Below are 23,394 nucleotides of genomic sequence, written 5' to 3'. Positions count from 1 at the left end.
TTCAAATATTTGAAAAAGAACCCAATAGAAATTTTTGAACTGAAACTAAAATGAATACAATGGATGTCTAAGAAACAGACAAGTCTATAAACCAAGATAACAAGGATGCAGCAGAGGGATTAAGAACAGAAAACGTGAGAAATACGGTGAGGCTATGTAACCTACACGTAACCAGGTATGGGGAGAAGCAACAGAGCACACACAACGCACAAAAGACAATGGCTAAGGACTTGGGTTTTTTGTCTGTTTTGTTTTTTAAGGACTTTAGTTTTTTAAAGTAATCTCTACACCCAACATGAGGCACAAACTTAAAATTCAGAGATCAGGAGTCACATGCTCTACCAACTGAACCAGCCAGGCACCCCAGGAACTTTCCAGAACAAAAGAGAAACCAATCAAGACAAAATCCCTCTGAAAGAAACAACAGCACATCTAGGTGTGGGTACCTATAGAAAACAAATGACAAAAGAAAAACAAAAGAAACAAAATAAAACAAAAAAACCCCTTAGGAGCAGATCCCTTCCCACAAAAAAAAAAGAAAAAAAAAAACCAACCTTCCCAATACTTGTAAAGGAAGCCTTTAAAGGCAATGGAACTGAGTGATGATTTAGTAGCAATTGCCCACCTAAAGTTTTGGGGTTTTTTTGTTGTTGTTGTTGAGAGAGGGAGAGAGAGAGAAAGAGCACATGTGCACACATGGGGGGTTGGGCAGAGGCAGCAGCAGATTCTTAGTTAAGCAGGGAGCTCATATGACTGGGGCTGGAACCCAGGACCCTGAGATCATGACCTGAGCCAAAGGGAGAAGCTTAACTGACTGAGCCACCCAGGCGCCCCTGCCACCCTCAAGTTCTACACTCAGTGAAAACTCAAAAACGAGGGTGAAGGTCAGTAATAAGCAAAATGTGAGAGGCCACCGTCTACCTACCAAATGGACAAATACAAAACCCCCGATGATGTCAAGTGTCAGCACAGATATGGAAAACCTGAGGGCTCAGAAACCTTTTACCAGTACGAGTGCAAATCCCCACCGCCCTGTAAGGTCACTGACTAGCAGATTTGAAGACCCGCGTTCAGGACCACCCAGCAGTCCCACACAGGTGTCTGCCACCGGAAACTTCACCTGCTGTATAAAAAATATTGTCTCTGTCCTTACGTCTAGACACAAACTCTCAAAAATCCTTGAATTTCCTGAGCATTAAGAGTATCTTTGTTATGAAATGAGGGAACTCCTAGCGGAGCCCTAGGTAGCTTCTAGATGGGGGATGGTCACCAGAAGGACGGTAGGGAGCTGGAATTTTCAGCCTCCTGACCTGTAGGGTAGAAGTGCTCTGGTGATGGAGTTGGATGGTTTAATTATATGTACATAGTGAAATCCCAAGAAAAACTCTGCATACAGGCACAGCGGAGCTTTCTGGTTAGTAAACACACTGACGGGCTGGATGGGTAATGGACCCAGATTCCGCAGGAAGGCACGGAAGCTCTGCATGCCCAGCCCCATCCAAGTCTCCAGCCTGTTTCCGATCTGTATTCTTTAAACTACAACTGATTAGTGTGGTGTTTTTAGGGAGGTCTGAGAGCCCTCTAGAAGTGATCAGAGGGTTGTGAAACTCCCAGACTTACAGCCAGTCCGAAATGCAAATAGCCCCATGACTGGCAACTGGCATTTGGAGTGGGGCCGATTTCCTGAAGGACTGAGCCCCTGTGGGATCAGAGGCAGCTACCTCCAGGCCATCAGCATCAGAACCACACCGACATCTGCTCTAGTCCTTGTAGAAACAAAGCATTTTGACAGTTCTAGCGGGCTGGGAAAGGGGGAAGTCGTCCCGGAGATGTGCAGCTGGCCCCTGAAGTGAGGGTGGTCTTATGAAGACTTGTCTTTCACCTGTGGCATCCGCACTAGTGCTCCATGTCGTGAAGATCAAGTTTAGTTGTAGGACATCACGTTGAATTCAGAGAACTGCCATCAGAACATGCCTGTGGACTAGGAAATTTGGGTAAGTGTTGCACTGTTCAGCACTGTTCAGAGGGTTCCCAACCCAGAAGTGACTCGTCTATGAAAATTCTAATTAATAAGCTGTGAAATGTGTAGGAGTTAGAGCTTTCCACCACATGTGAAAAGGAGGAACACTGGAGACAGGATTTTGAACAGAATAGGCCAGATACAGAATACATCAGTTTTTCATAAAACTTCAAAAATCAGGCCAGACTAAACTACTGTTTGTGATAAGCACAGAAATAGTAAGACTACAGGAAAGCAAATAATTCCCCTACAAATCACTACTATTTTTTTCTTCCTTACAAGGAAGGAACAATATTGTGATGGTCAGAGGACACAATTTCTAGCACCTCAAAAAATCTGCCTATTTGTTGATCTGGGTAATGGTTTTCACTTGAGTAAGTCATAATTCAAGTTTTATGCATCTTTCTGAATGTATATTTCATAGTTTAAGAGGTTTAGAGAGTGGAGAAGCAATTGTAAAAGAAAGCTAGGGAACCCACAGGCAGGTTTATACAATGTAGCAGTGAACTATTAATTCAATGAAGGATTCCACTAAGAAGTAGAAATTTAAGATAAATGCAGAACTTAAATTAGTTAAAAGTGGGCGAAGAGGAAGCCAAGGGAGGTCTTAAAACTTGCTTAGATACACAAGAGGACGCCAATAGGTAGTTTCTTGGCAGGCATAAAAATGTATGTACCGAGGATTTGTTCAGATCGCCTGCAGCACAGAGCCACTTGGAGTACACACGGGCTTGGGTTTGTTTCCAAAGTCCTTACAGTTCACTTTTTCCCTCCGTGAGGTGCGCAGAAGTCTGTCTGTAGCAGCTCGTTTACATCATTCCGTACCTCGAATTCTAGGATGAATGAGGAGCAGACAGACCCTAAGCAGTACGCGGAGTGTCAGGACATGGAGAGCCACAGCTCCCGAGAGCCTGGCAGGAAGCAAAGTCCCTGCAATGGGGCAAGGACCCATGCTTTCACGTTAGCAAAGTCCCCCCAAAAAGCCAGTGGATCCTACCCTGCCTGCTCTAATCGTCAAAAGCAAAACTGCTTTCCAGGTCAAGTTGAAGATATTAGCATCACCACTAAAATTTCAAATATGTAAGTATGTTGATTCCTGTTAGTTTCTACTCAAATAGCTGGTAGGACTACCAAGACTGATGGGTTTTAAAGAATGCTGGTGGAACTCTGAGAAGTCACTAGAAATGGATTAAAAACAAAAGAGATCTGAAACCGTGATACTCCTGGAAGTAAAGGGGGAAAGCTCTTTGGCATTGGCCATGGTAAGGATTTCTTTGGATAGGACAACAGAGACACAGTCAAAAGCAAAAACAACCAGGATTACGTCAAACTAAACCTTCTACACAAAGGAAACCATAAAATCAAAGACAATATCCTTAATGAGAGAAAATAGGTGCAAGCTATGTATCTGATAAGGGGTTAGTGTCTAACATATAAGGAACTTCTAATAACAAAAAAATCCAATTAAAAAAGCAGCAAAGGGGTGCTCAGGTGGCTCAGTGGGTTAAGCTTCTGCCTTCGACTCAGGTCGTGATCCCAGGGTCCTGGGATTGAGCCTCGCGTCTGGCTCTCTGCTCAGCAGGGAGGCTGCTCCCACCCCGCCCCTGCCTGCCTCTCTGCCTACTTGTGATCTCTCTCTCTCTCTCTGTCAAATAAATAAATAATCTTAAAAAAAAAAAAAAAGGCAGCAAAGTGGGACAGCTGGGTGACTCAGTCAGTTAAGCATCTGACTCATGGTTTTGGCTCAGCTCAGGATCTCTGGGTCCTGGGATCCAGCCCCACAGGAGGCTCCCTGCTCAGTGGGAAGCCCGTTTCTTCCTCCCCTTCTACTCTCAAAATCTTTGGGGGTTAAAAAAGGCACAAAGAACTTGAATATTCTTCCACAGGAGATACATGCACCACCACCGAGTCCATGTAAAGGTGTTCAACATCACTGATCAGGCAAAGACAAGTCAACAGCACAGAAATATCTCACACTTGTTAGGAAGGCTTTTATCAAAAAGGCACAGGTTGGCAAGGATATGAAGGGAAACCCTGTGCACTTTTGTTGCGACTACAAATTAGTACAGCTACTCAAACAGTACAGAGTTTTCCCCGGTCAAATACACAGGGGTCATACGAACCAGCAATCCCACTTCTGCGTACGTGTCCAAAAGAAACAGATCAGTATCTCAGATTTCTGCATTCCCACTTTCTTTGCTGCATTATTCACAATAGCTAAGATACAGACACAACCTAAGTGTCCATCAATAGATGAATGAAGATGTGGCAAGTTCCCATGTTGGAATATCGTTCAGCCGTGAGAAACAAGGAAATCCAGCCATTAGTAACATGGATGAAACTGGAGGACATTAGGCTACATTTAAGCCAGACAGAAAGAAACACTGTATAATCTCACCGAAATATGGAATCTTTGGCCCGCGGCAGGGGCGGGGTGCATCAAACCCCAACACAGAATGGTAGTTACCAGAGCCTAGAGGCTAGGGGAAATGGGAAGATGTAGACCAAAGGGTATAAACCTTCAGTTATAAATCCAGGGACATAATGTACAGCACGATTACTATGGCTAAAAATGCTGTATCGCATACTTGAAATTTGCTGAGAATGTAGATCTTAGCATTCTCACAGATAAAGGTGACCATGTGAGGGGATGGAGGTATTAATGGACCCGACTGTGGTGATCAATCCACAATGTATATATCAAATCACATTACAAGCTTTAAATACATTCCATTTTGTTAATTATATCCAATTAAGGGGAGGGGGTTGCTGGTGGAGTATTCTTTTTAATGTAATCCCTAGTTGTGACTGCTAATCTGTATACCCAGAGATTACAAATGGCCAGTAAATCTTTTCGGTTTTAATACCCAGAGAACAAGCAATTTGTCATTTGTTCCTGCCTGAAAGCTCCAGTTTTCCCTTCATACGACACCCACCATCCGCTACCATCTGACCTACTGGGACTTAACCGTCTCCTCATCCCTCAGGATATGTGTAGCCCACTACATCGCCAAGATCATGAGGATTGATCCCTGAAATAAGTAGCAAGTACCTTATGTGTTTTAGTAAAGCCATTGTGGTAAATTTCACAAAAAGGAGCATTTCATAAGTCAATCAGAGAAAGACAATTATCATATGATCTCTCTGATATGAGAAATTTAAGAGGCGTGGGGGATTGTGGGGTAGTAGGAAAGGAAAAAATGAAACAAGATGGGATCGGGAGGGAGTCAAACCATAAGAGACTCTCAATGTCACAAAACAAAGAAGATTGCTGGCGGGGGCGGGGGGGGGGGGCGGGGGCACAGGAATAGAGTGGTGGGGTTATGGATACTGGGGAGGGTATGTGCTATGGTGAGTGCTATGAAATGCGTAAGCCTAATGATTCACAGACCTGTACCCCTGGGGCAAATAATACATTATATGTTAATAAAAATAATTTTAAAAAAGGATTTCAGAGGGACCATTCAGAAAGAGCCTAGAAAATTATCTGTGCCACATTAATGTCGTCATAGATGCTCCCAACTGCAAAAGAGATTTTTTTTAATGGTTTTATTTATCAGAGAGAGAGCAAGCCAGCAAGTGTGGGGGGAAGGGGAGAAGCAGACTCCCCACTGAGCGGGGACCCCAATGTGGAACTTGATCCCAGGACCTCAGGATCATGACCTGAGCCACAGGCAGACGCTTAACTGACTGAGCCACCCAGGCCCCCCTGTAGAGGATTCTTAAGCAGAGTCAGGAGAACTCTGTCAGTCACCCTCCATCCCTGAGCAGCCCAGCTCTTCCTAAAGGGACTAATAAGCCCATAAAGACCAAGACAGGATAGGTACAGGCTCAAAGGAGGGACTACACTCACCAAGTCTAACTCGGTTCCTTAATGCCAAACACACAGCTCTCAAGTGGAAATGGACAGGGTCCTCTATCAGGAACAGGGTAGCAACTGGCTTTCAGGGAACAGACATTAGGAATTTAGGTTGGTTTCCCTAATCATAGAACTACAGGTGCCCTATTTGGTAGACACACCCTAGGCACAGTTATGGCATCCTACCTAATGCCTCGGACCGAGGGACACATGTATCCAATGCCCCTGGAAGGAATCCACCAAATCTAAGTGTTGGTTGATGGAAGGCTCTCACGAGGATATATGATCTCATGTGGCTCCTTAAGATTATTATGTTTTACACAAAAATGAGAAGTTTTAAAATATTAAATATGACATTTAAGATCCATTTTTATATTAGCTTTAATTTGTAATATAAAAAACCATTTTCCTGTTTAAGCGACATGCTATTTAATTTGCTTTAGGTACAGAGAACTACCTGCCTGCATTACAAGTGTTACAATGTGGTAAAGCAGGTTTGATTTGGAGCCCGAATATAGCCCTCTGTAAACATCAGCTTGGATTTAATCATGACAAATTTCTCTTTTAATACAGAGAATGCTTCATGTGCTACAGAAGAGTTTTAATTAGCTGAAAGCCACTTACAGATTTGGTACGATCATGCAGAGGTGAATTTGCTGAGTTATCATTAACTTATATTTCAATATCAAGCTTCAGTATAATTCTTATATTTTTTAGATAGCCTGTTATGTGAATGAATTCATAGCTGCAGGTTATTTAAAAGGATATTGTAACCAGAACCACGAAGCAGGGTTTCTGAGCACACTGATTGCTATTAGCCACAGACTGTGCTCACTCACTACACACACATACACGGTGCCAAAACTGTTCTAGTTCCCAACGGAAAACTAGAAAAGGATATGTATTTTGATACTTAACCAAATCCATTACTATCTTTAACACAAACCTCCTTGGCCTAGATCTGTGAGCCCTGGACATTTGGGAGCCACAAGGTGGGAAATGCTGGTGTACTCGACCACGGGACCCTCAGCTGCTGTAACAGCTCCTACAGGCTGAGCTGCTCATACAGTAGGTCGTTAAGTTCCTACCGTGAGCAAGTGACCACTCGCAGCTGCACGTGGTCACATCAGACAACCAAGTTACGGAGGGGACAGAGGTACCTCTACGCATGCACACTTACCTTGACTAATTCCGAAAAGGATTTAAAACCACGTGTGGTGGGGAGGGGCATCCTAATAGCTCAAAAGTAAATGAGACAATCGAGACTAAGGAAAAAGAAGGGTAAGTATTTGAGTATCCTGGAAGTTGTAGTCCTGAAGGCGGCTTATACTAGGAAAGTCCAGTAAAAGTCCATTACCCCAGTAAAGCTGGAAAACAAAATGACTGGCCTAATTCAGCCACTGGGTCACTTTGGAATCTTCAAGCTACTAAGAATCTGAGAAGGAAACAGGCTGATGTCATCAACTCTGTAGGATGCTGGAGCCGAACATTTTAGAGGAGGTGAAGACTGAAGGTCCTGGGACCACGTTCCCCTCTTCCCCTCCCCCAGTCCGTCCTGCAGAAGTCGGGGAACCAAACGGGGCTCCACTGAACACTCAACCCCAAAGAACACATTCCAACTGGTGACATTTGTCTTAAGCTGCCACAACAGCAAGTGTGGACAGAAAATTCCTTGTCCTATGCCCAATGTTAGAGATTGGGAGAGGACAACCCAAATCCTGAAGAACACCAGTGACTTAGACACCGCAGGAATACAAGTCAATCCAGAGGTGGCAGGGGGTGGCAGGGGGTGGCGGGGGGTGGCAGGGGGTGGGAAGGATGGGGGAGGTAGGGGGGTGGGGGGGTGAGGAATCACAGGCGACGTCTTAAGACCAGGAGAACATGGAACTAACGACCCAAGGGAGACATCCACACTCAAGAAAGTCTGTGGCCCAAAACACGAACGTGACTTCCTTCTACTTTGACCATTTGAATATAGTTATCCCTTTTTCCCCCACTTTCTAAAAAGGGCCTCTTTCCCAGCTACTTCTACTCATTCACCACAGTATATCCAATGTGGAGGCATTTACACCGTCATTTGGTTCAGACTGCAGAACCTGGATATGGGATCACAGCAAATGAGAAACAATGGCACAATCCCAAGATCCAGGGAAACCGTAACAGGTGACAGTGCCCCAAGACACAGGTAACGCAGAGGACTTTAGGTCCCCAACAAGCAGCCCCAGCAGTGAGACCTATATGATCAGATGATGGGCAGACAGAACTCAAGCAGGGACAAGACCATTCTCCCCAGGAATCTGGAACTGGGAGTGGGAAGCACAGGTGTGAGTCACGTCAGTGGCAAAGGTCCACGGAGCTGGTGCACGGACTCTGCTGCCAAGAAAAGAAAGTCCTTGCCGCTAACCTTCCTCCTTTCAATCCTTAACTTTTCTGCTTGCTCGAGTTTCCTTTCCCGAAGTTCCCACGCTACGATTTAGCCGTTAGAGGGGGCTGGAAGAAGCTGTGGATTTTATTTCTCACAAATAAAGTAACTAGTATAGTTAAATTCCAGTCAAATGTTCAATAGCTTGTAATACTTTAAAAAAAAAAAAATCCTAGTTCTAAAATCCACCTGGAAAAGTAAATGCACAAGAACCACAATCAAATGTGGGAAAGACAAAATAGGGAATCAGCTTGGTAAAGATCAAGTGATGAAGCCACAGCAAGTCTATTCTCATTGTAAACGTTCAGCAGTAGCTGGAAGCCCCGGAAACCGATCCACCCACAGGTCCACAGGTAGAAGTAGTTTTTTTTAAACATTTATATATTCATTTATTTGACAGACCGAGATCAAAAGTAGGCAGACAAGCAGGCAGAGACAGAGGAGGAAGCAGGCTCCCCACTGAGCAGAGAGCCCGATGCAGGACTCAATCCCAGGACCCTGAGATCATGACCTGAGCCGAAGGCAGAGGCTTTAACCCACTGAGCCACCCAGGTGCCCCCACAGGTAGAAGTATTAAAACAATTTTGTATCCATGAAAGGAAAAAGGTTAGATCCCCTTCACATACATACATAAAACTGAATCCAAAAGGAATTAAGCTTTAAAAAATATAAAAATACAATCTGAGTCTTAAAACAAAGAACCTACAAAGATTATATACTATGAAGAATCAATTTTACTTAAATTCAATTTGCCAGCATGTATCAGTTTCAGACATAGAGTTTAGTTCTTCATCAGGTGCATCTGTGAATCTGAATTTTCTGTACAGTTAAAAACACCATAGCTTTAAAACTGATATACATGGAAAAAATACTTTATACCAACACAAAAAAAATTGGTTTTATACAGAAAAGTCTTGGGATGCCTGGGTAGCTCAGTCGGATGCGCATCTCTTGGTTTCAGCTTGGGACATGGTCTCAGAGTCCTGGGATCAGCCCCTCATCAGTCTCTGCCCTGTGTGTGGACCCTGTGCCTCTCCCTCTGCTCCTCTGTATCTCAAATAGATAAAAATCTTTAATATATACATATATAAATATATATTTATATGTTATATATTATATATTAATTATATATTACGTATATTATGTGTTATATATTATATATCATATATAAATCTTTTACATATATAAATCTTTTATATATATTTATATATATATGGAGAAAGAGCTAGAAATTGAGAAGAAGGAGTGGAAAATGGGCAAAGAATTTGAAAAGGTTACACATATTAGAAATATAAGTGACCAGTAAACTTAAGGAAAGATGCTCAGCTTTGCTGGAAATTGGGGAGCTGTGAAATAGGAACTAGTTAGATGGGACATTTTACCCATCACATTGGCAAAACGTTTCAAGTTTGAAAGTATCAGATGAGAAATATGGGAAGTGGGAGAGAAGTAGTACTTATATGCCCATTTGGCAGGAATGTCCATTTTTTACCACTTTTATAGATGGCAATTAAGCAACATCTAATAAAATATCAAGTCATATTGCCCGTAATCTAGCAACTCTGCTTCTAGGTGTTTGTGATACATATACGTCCTAGATGAAGATGCATGAACATAGATGTTTGAGAATTTTTGCTATTGAATAGCAACCACATGGACCCAGCGCACATCTGCTGGATGAAAGTCAAGCCACCCTGAACACCAAGACTGACAAGCCTTGGAAGCTGGGAAGGAGAGAGAGGGTTGAGAAGGGCTGCTCGGAGTCCCACCGGCCACTCCAGCTAATGGACCCTGCGAGGTCTTAGGTGGGGAACTCGAGGCCACAAGAGAAGCTGGTAGCAGCAGCACAGGGGAAATGGCCGGCCTAAAAGCATCGAACATGCCAGCTGGCGGGTGCTGGTAGCACAATGCTGACTGTGGGAGCAATAATCTGAGCACCCTCAGGTATGAAGGAAAAAGATAAACCTGAAAGAGAAAACAAAGAACCTTCAAGTTCAGATGAGATCTCCATCAGCCACCCAAAAATGGCTACGACCACCAAAGTAAAAGGACTACTTCAAATGGCAGATCCAGGAGAGAAAGAAGGAAATGGAAGGAGTTTCCTCAAATGTGGGGCAAGAGCTGGGTGAGGACTCGGACCTCTGCAGGAGCTGGCGAGGACTCTCGTAACAAGGACCCCAGGCTAGGCCGCTTAACCACAGAAATGGGCTTCCTTGCAGGTCTGGAAGCTAGAAGTCCGAGGTCAAGAGGCCGGTCAGGATGGCTCCTTTGGAGGCTGCGGCCCTTGGTTTGAGGACGGCTGGTTTGCCCTGTGTCTTCATGGGGTCTTCCCTGTATGCATCCGAGCCGTCATCTCTTACTGGAACACCACTGGGTTAGACCCACCATAGCAGCACGTTTCCCCCCACCCCGCCCACGGCCCCCAACAAGGCCCCATCTCCAGATAGTCACATTCTAAGACAACGGATTTAGAGAGAACACCACTCAGCCCGTGGCCACCTCTCCACAGTCCCAGATCACCTGCCTGGAAGGAACCCCTGACTCCTTCCCAGCACATTTCCCCACCATCCTACAGGAATCCTCTTACATGCAGTTTCCTCAGGGACGGCTTTCTCAAACCACATAATCCCAACCTCAACTGGACTAGGTTACTTCTTCACAGCTCTTACGATTTACAACGTGTGTGTTCCTCATACAACGTACCACGACTCACAAGGCTGTGATTTACAACGTGTGTGTTCCTCATACAACGTACCACGACTCACAAGGCTGTGATTTACAACGTGTGTGTTCCTCATACAACGTACCACGACTCACAAGGCTGTGATTTACAACGTGTGTGTTCCTCATACAACGTACCACGACTCACAAGGCTGTGATTTACAACGTGTGTGTTCCTCATACAACGTACCACGACTCACAAGGCTGTGATTTACAACGTGTGTGTTCCTCATACAACGTACCACGACTCACAAGGCTGTGATTTACAACGTGTGTGTTCCTCATACAACGTACCACGACTCACAAGGCTGTGATTTACAACGTGTGTGTTCCTCATACAACGTACCACGACTCACAAGGCTGTGATTTACAACGTGTGTGTTCCTCATACAACGTACCACGACTCACAAGGCTGTGATTTACAACGTGTGTGTTCCTCATACAACGTACCACGACTCACAAGGCTGTGATTTACAACGTGTGTGTTCCTCATACAACGTACCACGACTCACAAGGCTGTGATTTACAACGTGTGTGTTCCTCATACAACGTACCACGACTCACAAGGCTGTGATTTACAACGTGTGTGTTCCTCATACAACGTACCACGACTCACAAGGCTGTGATTTACAACGTGTGTGTTCCTCATACAACGTACCACGACTCACAAGGCTGTGATTTACAACGTGTGTGTTCCTCATACAACGTACCACGACTCACAAGGCTGTGATTTACAACGTGTGTGTTCCTCATACAACGTACCACGACTCACAAGGCTGTGAGCCGGGACCGTTGTTCTCGCTCCCACCACCCCCCTAGAGGGACTACGGAATCCTAATTCACTACCACCGAACAGTTCCTAACTGTTAGTAAATTCTCCAATGCTGAACGTTCTATGTGCCACTTGGCGGAGCACTTCTTTATGTAAACTCTATTCCTCTAAAGATCTGATTAGGTAGCTTTATCCTTCAGATGCTTAAAAGGAAAAAAAAAAAAAAGATCAATGTGTTCACAATTACACAGCAAGTAGTGGGATTGGAATTTTGGATGTTCATTGGACATCTGTTAAACTGTACATAAGTGAAAATTGCCTACGAATACAGGAAGAATAAAGTTATAATTTGCTTATTTTATGGAATATGGAATCTTTGGAAAGAAAATTTATATGTAGTGACATGGGAAGAAACGATGTATTAAACGGAAGTCACAGACGAGGATTTCCCGTGTGTGCACACATGTGCACACTTTGGAATGCAGAAACAAATGCTGGCTACACGCACTCCCAGGCTCTTGAGGGGCATGGTAAAAGGAATTTAAAGGAAGATAGATAGGAACTACTTTTTGCTCTAAATACTTGGGTTTTTCAGGGTATTTCACGACAGATCTATTAAAATTTAAGCAGCATGTGACTAAACCCTTTTGCTTGGTTTTTAGATTTTCAGAACTAGCGCCCGAGCAGTTTTCAGGACAGCCTTCCTCTCCCACCTTATACCATAGGGCCAGAAGAGCAACATCTCGGATGTTCCAGAATGTTTTTCAATCACGGCTTAGGAACAGTCAAAAGCAGAAAATTGCATGTAAAAGCAAACCACAGGCCAAAATACCACTGTTGCACAACGCTGGGAAAACAAGAGTGTTTTCACTCAAGGCCAGATCAGAGGGTCATTCACTGGAGAACTGACAAGAGTGACCAGACACGTACCCCACGCACCCCTCCCTTCAGGAGGGCAGGAAACACCACGTAGGATGGTCTAGAACAGAAACGAGGCAAGTATCCTGGGTGTCTGACACTTTGGAAAGACCAGGACGCTCAGCTCCCAGAGTATCAACGGGGTCCCAGCACTTAGTGCACAGCCTTCCTCCCTCCTTCCAGAGGGGCACCTGCCACCTCTCTCCATAACCACATAGCAAAATACATAGCAAAATCTCAGTTCAAAGATGAGCAAACAGCCAATAATCGTCAGCAAATGAGAGACAAACACCAAACACGAGAGACGGCACTTAGACCTACGGAAACTGAGCTAACGGTAGGAGCAGGGATTTAACCTAAGACCGGTATCTTCGAGGGGTGCAAGATGATTGTACCCACAAAAAATGTCAACAGATCACAGAAATGTAAACTTTGCTGAAATGTCATGGCCTAAAGTATACAGACTATGTAGTGGACAGAACCACGAAATTAGAGAAGGGGCTGTAACATCAACCCTTAAAGTGTACCCGGGGGGAGGAGGCATTGGAAAGTAGTAAGGTAAGAGGTGGTGCAGAAGTTCCAAGGCCCACAGAAAATGAGAAAAGAGCACAAGCCCAAGATCCAGGGAAACCACAGCAGGTAACCGTGCCCCCAGACACAGGGAATGTGTAAGACTTTGGGTCTCCAACAAGCAGCCCAGCAGTGAGACCCAGATGATCAGATTCTGCCATCAGATCACAGATGAAGGGGGAGGCAAGACCCTTCCCCCCAGGAATCTGGAACTGGGATGGGCAGCACAGACCCAGCTCTGAGTCATGTCAGTGGCGAAGACCACAGAAAGCTGTGTGGACCCTGCCGCTAAGAACACAAAGTGACTGCCGCTAACCTTCCTTCAAACCTTTCCTTTCCTGAGTTTACCCAGGTTCCCTTCCCAAAGTCCCCGTGGTAAGATTATTTAGGCTTTCGAGGGGCCTGAGGAAGAGCTGTGGGTTTCATTTCCTACAAATAAACGACCACAGTAAGATTCCAGTCAAATGTTCCACAGGATTTTAGGAAGTGGAACGTGTTCGTTCAAGAATTCACCTGGAAGGGCGCCTGGGTGGCTCAGTTGGTTGCGCCACTGCCTTTGGCTCAGGTCAGGATCCCGGAGTCCCGGATCGAGTCCCGCTTTGGGCTCCCAGCTCCACAGGGAGTCTGCTTCTCCCTCTGACCTTCTCCCCTCTCATGCTCTCTCTCTCTCAAATAAATAAAATCTTTAAAAAAAAATTCACCTGGAGAATTAAATGCACAAGAACACGGAAAACAGGAGGGAAAGGGAAAACAGGGTCATTGGTCAAAAGTCCAGGTGTGCTGTGAAGCTGCAGTAATTCAGGTAGGTTATTGGTCTGTAAGACACAACAGAAGTCCAGAAACAAATACCTTACAAGTGAGCTTAAAATGGTTTAAAATGTTCAAGAACGAGAGAAGCACAAGAGAGGGAAAGGAAGATAGAGAGCATGTGAGAGAGCTTGGGGGCAGGGGGCAAGGCAGAGGGACCAGCAGACTCCCCACTGAGCAGAGAGCCCAACATGGGGCTCAATCCCAGGACCCCCAATCAGGACTTGAGCCGAAGGCAGATGTTTAACCAACTGAGCCACCTAGAGATGTCCAACTTCTTCACTTTCACTGCAGGTAGAATTTCGGGTTGATGGTCTTCTCTTTCAGCACCGTATAGTCACCCTAGTCCTGTCCTCTTTTAAAAGGAGAAAATTATATTGTATTGAATTGTATATATAATGATATTAATTGTATTGTTCCGCTCTAGGTGATGAGCTACTTCTGCTTTCAGGAGGTTCTGGTCTTCGGCTCTCAACTCTAGTGTCCTAGAGGGGGCTCTCGTATTTATCCTACATGGAGCTTGCCTTTCTTGGGTCTATGGGTCTCCAAAGTTAGGATGTTCAAAGTTAATGGTTTCTACCTATTTTCCCCATTCTTTTCGCTCCTCTCCTGAGGTCCCCACCCTGAGCACCATCAGTGTGAAGGTTCCTGGGGCTCAGGAGGGCAGGTTTCTTCCATCTTCATTATTCAAATTAACGATCCACCTCGGCATTCATGGGTTCCCTTCCTTCCACCACAAGTCCAGAGAACCTGTACTCCTTTCTCACTTTTGTTCCTTGTACTCCAAACTCTGGAATTATTAGAATACGTTTCTATCTGAGATCATCTATTCATGAAGTCACCTTATAAGTTTTTCCTTCAATTCTATCGAGATGCTGGGATTTTTATCTATCACGTTTACTAAAGCTGCTCTGACATCTTTGGTAAATTCAGCTCCTGGGGACACAGTTACGATCTACTGCCCACCTCTCTCCTAGAAGCCACTTGGGTTTCTCTGCAGGCTTCCTCTTTTAAGGGACTGGCAGAATGTAGTCACACACTTGATGGGACCTCACCTGAGGGCTGCTAGTTTAGAAACTCGTCTGGACTAAATCGGAGCTCTACTTGGCATGGTCCCCAACTCTAGTATTTGTGGTTCTAGTTTTTGATTTGTATTTTTCCTCCTGGTTTTTATTTTTAAGGCTGACTGCCTAAGGGCTACACCTGGGTCTGGATATCTTATTCAAAGACCACTCTAGGATTGTGTCCAGACACTTTGCATGACGACAGCTTGCTGAGGGGTCTACACAAGGGCTAGACACCCACAAGCTGACCACTCCCCCTTCCTCCAGGCTCCCCCGAACCCCTGCACCAGCCCGCAGCCCCACAGGGCAGATGCAGGAGCACCAGATTCCTGTTCTCAGAGCATAATTTTCAGAGTAAAATGTCTGCGTGGGTTGGAGGCTTTTAGTGAATTTTTCAGACTGTTCAAATGGCTTTGGACGATTCTGTCCAATTCCACAGTCGCTTGGCAGGGAGGGTATGTCTTCATCCCCTCACCCTGTAATGGAGTCTGAGTACCTACAATTTCAGCTATGTTGATTGTAAAACTTTACCATGTAATCTAATACTCAAAGCGCAAATAGCCGAAGTGACTGAAGCCTTAGAAAAGGAAAAACTAGCTAAGGTGTTTAATTCAAGGCATTTTTTAATGTATTTAAATGTCATTTGAGAAATAGAATGCTAAACTCTTACATTTAAAAAGGTAAATACTAAGATAAAATACTGTCAATCCAGTAAAAGGGGAGTGGGGGGGTGCATTATACCAGATTCTAAATAGCGCATCCAGGATCCATGATCACGTTAGAGGTGAGTCAATAAAACCTGTTAAGATTTAAGGATTCTGGTTATGTTCATAAAACTACATGCTGCTAGAGAGACTGAGAATGACCATAAAAGCCAGGGAAACACTGGGGGGCGGGGGGGACCACTAGAATTGGAGATCAAGTGGAATTCAAGACCAAAGTTTTTAAAGGAAAAAAGGGATATTTCATGATAGAAGAGACATTTTATATTAATATTTATTCAGAAAGCCATGAAGTTAGAAACAATGTTGCTAGTTATGTAGTCAATTTTTTTTAAAGATATTTGGCAGAGCGAGTGCACACACAAGCAGTGGGAGCAGCAGAGGGATAAGCAGACCCTGCCCCCACCCTGCTGAGCAGGGAACCCAATGCGTGACTTGATCCTGGGATCCTGAGATCATGATCTGAGCCAAAGGCAGATGCTTCACCACCTGAGCCACCCAGGTGCCCTGATTTAATTTTTAAATTGAGAGGTAACTGACATGTTTAAGGTGAACATGTTGGTTTGACACTGCAAGGTGATTACTGCAGTAGCATTAGCTCACACCTCCAGCACAAGTTGTTATGTGGTACATTTAAAATCTAGTCTCAGCAATCTGAAGTAGAAAATACAGTATTTTTTCTGAAAACATTTAAATGAAAGCTCTACAATTAGCATACAGACATACATATGAACCTGCCTATACTTGCAGACAACCAATGATGTAACTGTTCATAGAAAGAGACCTACTTGACCAAGCATCGACTACGAAGTATTTCAGCCAATTCCAGAAAGCAGACATGTGTCCTATTCACAGACTATAATACAGCTGAATTGGATATCCAAGTAGACCTTCCACTGTCTCCCAAAATAGCACCTTAAAATCAAGATAATTTAAATTTAGAACAGGGTAGATTCACACCCAACACTTGAAATGTGTATATGCAGAATAGTTATGAATGCATTTATTTAAAAGCCATTCGTGGGATGTCTGGGCTCCCTCCTCAGTGGGGAGCCTGCTTCTCCCTCTGTCTGCACTGCTGCACACATTCTCAAAGAAAATTTTTAAACAACATTGAACTTTTTAAATTAAAAGCACAGTTTAAGAATGGGATAAAACTAGTAATGAATACAAAATTAAAATGTAAATAAAACTAATGAATTCAGGTATTAAAAACAAAGGTTTGAGTTACTGGAAAAGGCCAAGTAGAGCGGGGGGGGGGGAAGCATAAATAAACCATAAGAATGAAAAGAAATTATAAGTTTATGCCAACAAAATGAACCTGGAAGAGTTAGACAATTTCCAGGAATATAAATTTTCAGAAGCAGGAAGATAAGAATAAAGTGTTAAAATACTAATAGCATAGAAGTTGAGTTTACAAAGATCCATTCCCTGTAAAAAACACTGGTCCCAGATGGTTTACAGGCAAATTCTAGATTATGAACAGAACATTTCCAACATACTCTAACAGTCTCAGAATAACAAAGAAATAATGGCTAACTCGTTTTATAATAATGTAATACAAATTCCAGACAAGAGTATAGGAAAGTTGTGCATGGACCTTAATACAAATATAAAAATTTATGTAATATTAAATCAAATCTATCAGTGTTTTAAATGAGAAATATATATCTGATAATCAAGAAGTATTTATCCCAAGAATGTACGAGTGGTTTAATGTGGGGGGGGGGGTGATATACCTCATTAACTGAGCAGAAGAACATTAAGTAGCTATGCTCAGAATTTAATGAAATTTAGAATCCATCATTTTTTTTTAAAGATTTTATTTTTTTATTAGACACAGAGCAAGAGATCACAAGTAGACAGAGAGGGAAGCAGGCCCCCCACTGAGCAGAGAGCCAGATGCAGGACTTGATCCAAGGACCCTGAGATCATGACCTGAGCTGAAGGCAGAGGCTTAACCCCCTGAGCCACCCAGGTGCCCCAGGATCCATCATTTAAATTAGCCAGTTAGCAATATAAAAAAACATTTTCATTTGAGATTTTTAACAGTAAACGTGTGATGCTTAAAATATTTCTGTATCAAGTGTGATTGCGAGTCAAAAATGAAAGAGGCCTTCTCTTATTTCAGTATTCAAACTGTCTAGAGGTCTTAGCAATAGCCACTGCTATTATAAGTATAGGAAGATCCAAAACTGGTTTGGGGGAAAACCCAGAAAATCCAGAATTATTGACAATTACAGTGACTAACTACACAGAAGAAGAGAAAAAAATCTTGTTCATAACTTCTTAGAGTCAACAATAAGATCTTTGACAAAAACTGAGAAATACTATGAATAATGAAGTTTTAGGGATTCATCTTACCAAGTATCAAAAGTCAATAGTCCAAGCAAGTATAGATTACTGGGGCTCTAACAAGCAGATCATTGCAAACAGATCCAGAAACAAAGGTAAAGGCTGAATTCAAGATTTGTGGGGAGAAGTACTCAATAAGCAATGTTGATATAATCAGCTATCACTTTTTCGAGATTTGTCTGTTTAAAATTTTGTTTAAATTGGATTTACATTAGTTTCAGAGGTAGAATGTAATGATTCACCAGTTGCATACAAAACCCCGTATTATTTGAAGTGCCTTCCTTAAAGCCCATCACCCAGTTACCCCATCACCCCACCCACCTCCCCTCTAGCAACCCTGTTACCTATGACTGGGGGAGTCTTATGGTGGGTCTCCCTCTTTTCATCTTATATTAAGCAAAATAAGTCAGAGACTTGCCCTATGCTTTCACTCATGTGGAATTTAAGAAACTGATGAGCATGGGGAAGAGAAGGAAAAATAAACCTTTCTCTTAGAATGTGCCTTGGGCGGCGGTGGGAGGAGGGGGCAGGCAGAGGGAAGGAGACTCCTGAAGCAACTCCCCGTAGAGCCCTTCATGGGGCTCAGTCCCAGGACCCTGTGATCATGAGGGGAGGCAAAAGCAAGATCAAGCCACTCAACTGGCAGCCACCCAGGTGCCCCTCAGCTATCAGTTTAGATACAGAAGTATCCAACCTCAGAACATTCTCAAATATGAAGTATCCACATAAGCATAACTGGTTCAAAAAAATACTTGGGATTTGGGGTATAATCAAAGCAAAAATGGTAAAAATACATTTGATGGAGTTCTAACTTCTGTAAGACTGAAGACAACATGAGAACTTTAGGTGCAGAGGAAAAAATATTTGCGAAGTATCACGGACAATGAATTGGTCTGAATGGTTTGAAATCTAGAAGATATTCCTTAATGTCAAGCATAAAGGCAGAGAAAAAAGGAAAAGCCTTTATATATACAAATACCCTGTACAAGTGATAAGGAAATTAGAACTTTTAAAAAAAAAAGAGAGAGAGAGAGAGAGAGAGAGATTGGGGAGGATACAAGGAACATAACAAAATACGTCTGGAGTGGTAAATGGGGTTAGTAGGGATGGTTACAGATTTTTGCTGTGCTTTGGTTTTAACTTGATGAGACCTATCCATGTATCACTTTGTACAACCTCAGTTATTTTAAAAGGCATTTTTTTTAAGATTTTATTTATTTATTTGGCAGACAGAGATCACAAGAAGACAGAGAAGCAGGCGGGGGGGGGGGGGGGTAGGCAGGCTCCCTGCTGAGCAAAGAGCCCGATGTGGGGCTTGATCCCAGGACCCTGGGATCATGACCTGAGCCAAAGGCAGAGGATTAACCCGCTGAGTCACCCAGGTGCCCCTAAAAGTCATTTAAAAAATGACCTAATCCCAGCACCACAGCAAACATACAGGTGTGCTTAGGTTCTTTATAAGAATCTACCCTTCAGGATTAAAAAATCTGCAGGGATCCGAGGAGAAACTCTAATGAGCAAGTCCTGGAGATCTCTGTCTTGGTAAGCGAGGAGGATGTCCAAGTGAGAGCAACCAGAAAACAGAAAACTGAGAGATTGTCTTTGGTGAGTCTGGAATGTAGTCCCTTGGGAGAGTTTCCAGAAGAAACCAACTTCCTGGGACAAGCCACCCTTGGTTCTAGAGGAGTGGAAAGCTAGAAAGTCATTTGAAGGTCCTTTAAAGCACTGGTGTATTTTAAGCCCGCCTGTTGAACTTGGAAAACAGAGTGAAATAATCAAACTTGAGAGGTTTCAACTGAGCAGGTCATGTTAAAGGTCGTAGATTGCATGTGACATTTAATGTATCTCTGCATATTATATCCTAATAGGTAGATTCATCCTCCCTGTGTGTCTTGCTGAGAATTCATAGGTTTTATCAGTCAAGTTCTTACACACAGACACAGAGAGAGAGAGAGAGAGAGAGACTAGGAAGAGCACAAGATGTTCAAACATTTTATCACCAGAGAAGAGGACACACTTGGCCAGACTGTTACCCCACGCTGTTAGTGTAGAATCTAGAGGATGTTGAGGATACAGAGGTCTACCAAGTTCTGTAACTTTTGGCAAGCCTAAGAGGGAGACCTAGGGGAGCCTAGGGGGAGGAACTGCAGTAGACTTCAGCTTCCCCAAAGAAATGGGTAGTCACACGGCTAACCTAGCAGACGGACAGTTTTCACAGGTGCAAAGGGACTTCACCTGAGGTGGGACACCATTCCATATCCCTGTGCTTCTAGAAGATGGGTCCTGGATTGAAGGGGTTTAGGTCCAACAGGACTACCTGAGGTGGGGGCAGGGAGTCCCCCCCTTTAGTATGGGCTCTGGAGCCTCTATATGAAAGAGCCCGGATGAGAGCAAGGAAAGGTCCAATAGAGCACCCGTACACAGCAGGTGTCCCAAAACTCCAGCTAAGTCTGAGGTCTGTTATAGGTCTGAATGTGTGTTCATTCTTATATTCAAGATTTGAAGTTAAAATTGGGTATTTGCTTGCAGTGAAGGTTTAGAGCAATAGCATTCAATTTGTTTTTTCTGGGTTTTAGGGTTTGGGGTTTTTTTGGTTGGTTTTTTTTGTTTTGTTTTGTTTTGTTTTGTTTTGTTTTTGAGAATCCTCAAGATTCGGGAAAAAATCTGCCTTCACATGTTTTTGACTTGGCAAGTTAGGTTTCTCATCACAAATTTAAACAATTACACATGTAATTCTGGCATGTGTTGACGTTTTCAAATTTATGTCATTTGTTAAATACATTCCACAGACTTTCATATACTTCATTAAATGTATAAACCAGGTTTAAGTCAATTTTATATCATTCCTTTTCCTTCTAGAACTCCTTTCCATTCCACTTCCCCTAAAGAACTGTCCTCATGTAAATTCTATGCTTGAAATTTTATTAATCACCCTATGAATCTCTGTAACAAAGTTTTCATCCCCAGGGGCCATAAGAATCTAAATACTACAATTTCTTGTAGATCATTCTAATTCTTTGATTTTTATTTGTACATGCTTTTGATAATTTTAAAAGACAGGATTTGAAGGAAGTGCATTTGAGATGGATGGGTTTTTTTTTTTTAAATACACATACATGAACACTTTCCATTCCTAGAGACAAGGTTTACCAGTTTATTCTTCAGTAGAAACATTTGAGATAACAATTCATATGTATATATACACAAGGGTTTTACAACAGTGACGCTCTTCATTTTCTTTAATCTTTCACAAGCTATACACAAAATAACATACACAAAATATTGGCCAACAACAAGTTCATCTATCTACCAACGAGCCCTTTAAGGCTTCAGCTTTAATGAACGCCAACTGGAACGACCTGACTTGGAACATCAGGACCACCTGAGTTGCTACCAGTCTCTGCAACCATTCACCCATCATCACCGACACTCTGCATCCCCTCGAGAGGCTTCTCCACCCCACACCGACGCACCTAACATGGAGAAGGGGCGCTACATAGGCCTTTCCTTGACAAATGGAAGGGGGAGGAGGAAGAGAGCTTCCAGACCCCTGGCATATTCTCAGGCACAATCTTAGGGAAACAGACATAGAAATGGAGACTCCGCAATCATTGCTCCTGTTATTCCGGGGGCGGGGGCGGGGGGCAACTTCCATCTTTCCTAAAGCCACAAGATCTCTCTGAATGTAAAGTGGGGTTACGTGCACGAAAGATAAAACGGGGGGGGGGGGAATACCAAGATGCATGGGTTTGCAAAAATAAAAAAAACGGGGGGACAGCAGAGGGGAAAGTCAGGGTAAACACCTTGGAATACATTACCAGGCGAAAGAAGAACATTCTGAAAGGTAACCACGTTCTATAAATAGAAAAATTCCTTATAATAATGTCAGCACTTCCTTAGTCTCTATTTTTACGTAAACCCAATAAAACAACATTTTAAAATTCAACAAGCAGCTTATGTTCCCACAGGAAAAAGAAAAACCAAGAAGTTTCTAAAAAGGGAAAGTGAGGAAGCAGTGCTCCTACTTGAACATTATGAAGCTAGGTTCAAACAGCGTGCAGCTAGAACAGGAATAAATGTCAATGAAATGGGCTAGGAAGTCTAGAAAGAGCAAAAACGTTTTTTAAAAAGCCATACATGAGTGGAAATAAAAGTGAATTTTCACACTAGTGGAGAAAACATGGTTTATTCAATAAATGGTGTGTTGGGGTCTCTGGACAGTAAATACCTCCTGTAGCAGGAAAAATTCCGATTTGATCTAATATTTCAGGTTTTTTAAATTTTTATTTATTTTTTAAATTTCTTTTCAGTGTTCCAGAATTCATGGTTTATGCACCACACCCAGAGCTCCATGCAGAATGTGCCCTCCCAATACCCACCACCAATATTTAAGTTTTTAAAGCCAAAACGATAAAAGCTTGAGGAGAAAAAAATTGGCAAGATATTTTTTATAGCTCACAATTAAGAAGGCCTCTCTAAAGGTGAACTGAAACCAGGAAGTCACCAAAAAAAACTGGTGAACTGGAAAATCCGTCCCTTACCGAAAGATAAAGAAGTCGTCGCCACTCACAACCTATCCCAAAAAACCTCACCTCAAAGAGAACAAAAACCGCAGCGAGGAAAATGCGCGCGAAACAGAGCAACAGATGGTTCATGAAAAGGAAAATCAACTCTAAATACTGAGAACTAGTCCCCAGCCTAATACAAACGCTTCGCAAAATCACAAGCTCGGAGCGCTTACCTGCCACGCCAGCGAACAGCCAGAAGTTGGGGGACTCCGCCCGCGCCCCGCCAGCTTCGGGTGGCCCCGCCGCTCCCGGAGGCCCTTTCCACCTTGCGGAGCTCGTGCGGGCGCTGCGTGGGACACTGCGCCAGCGGTGCCACCTGCCTCCGCTAGGCCAGCAGGAGGTGGTGGGGCCGCAGGGCCTCCCCTGCCCGCTCCGCCTCCTCCTCGAGGCCACCTTGCTGGCCCGCAATTCTTCACCTGCAGCCTGACGGGTGCTGATGGGAGCTGAGCCACTGTGGCAGCTGAGCCCCTTTTGCAAAGCCTGAAGAGTCAGCATGACCTTTGCCCGCGGGGAGAACCATCTCGAACCAGTCAGCGCTCCCTCCTCAGTAGTCTGGTCCTGGTCCACAAGGTGCCTCCGAGCTCCCAGCACAGCTG

Source organism: Mustela erminea, chromosome 17 (assembly GCF_009829155.1).
Source record: "Mustela erminea isolate mMusErm1 chromosome 17, mMusErm1.Pri, whole genome shotgun sequence".
NCBI classification, from domain to species: Eukaryota; Metazoa; Chordata; class Mammalia; order Carnivora; family Mustelidae; genus Mustela; species Mustela erminea.
This window is presented reverse-complemented; position numbering follows the sequence as displayed.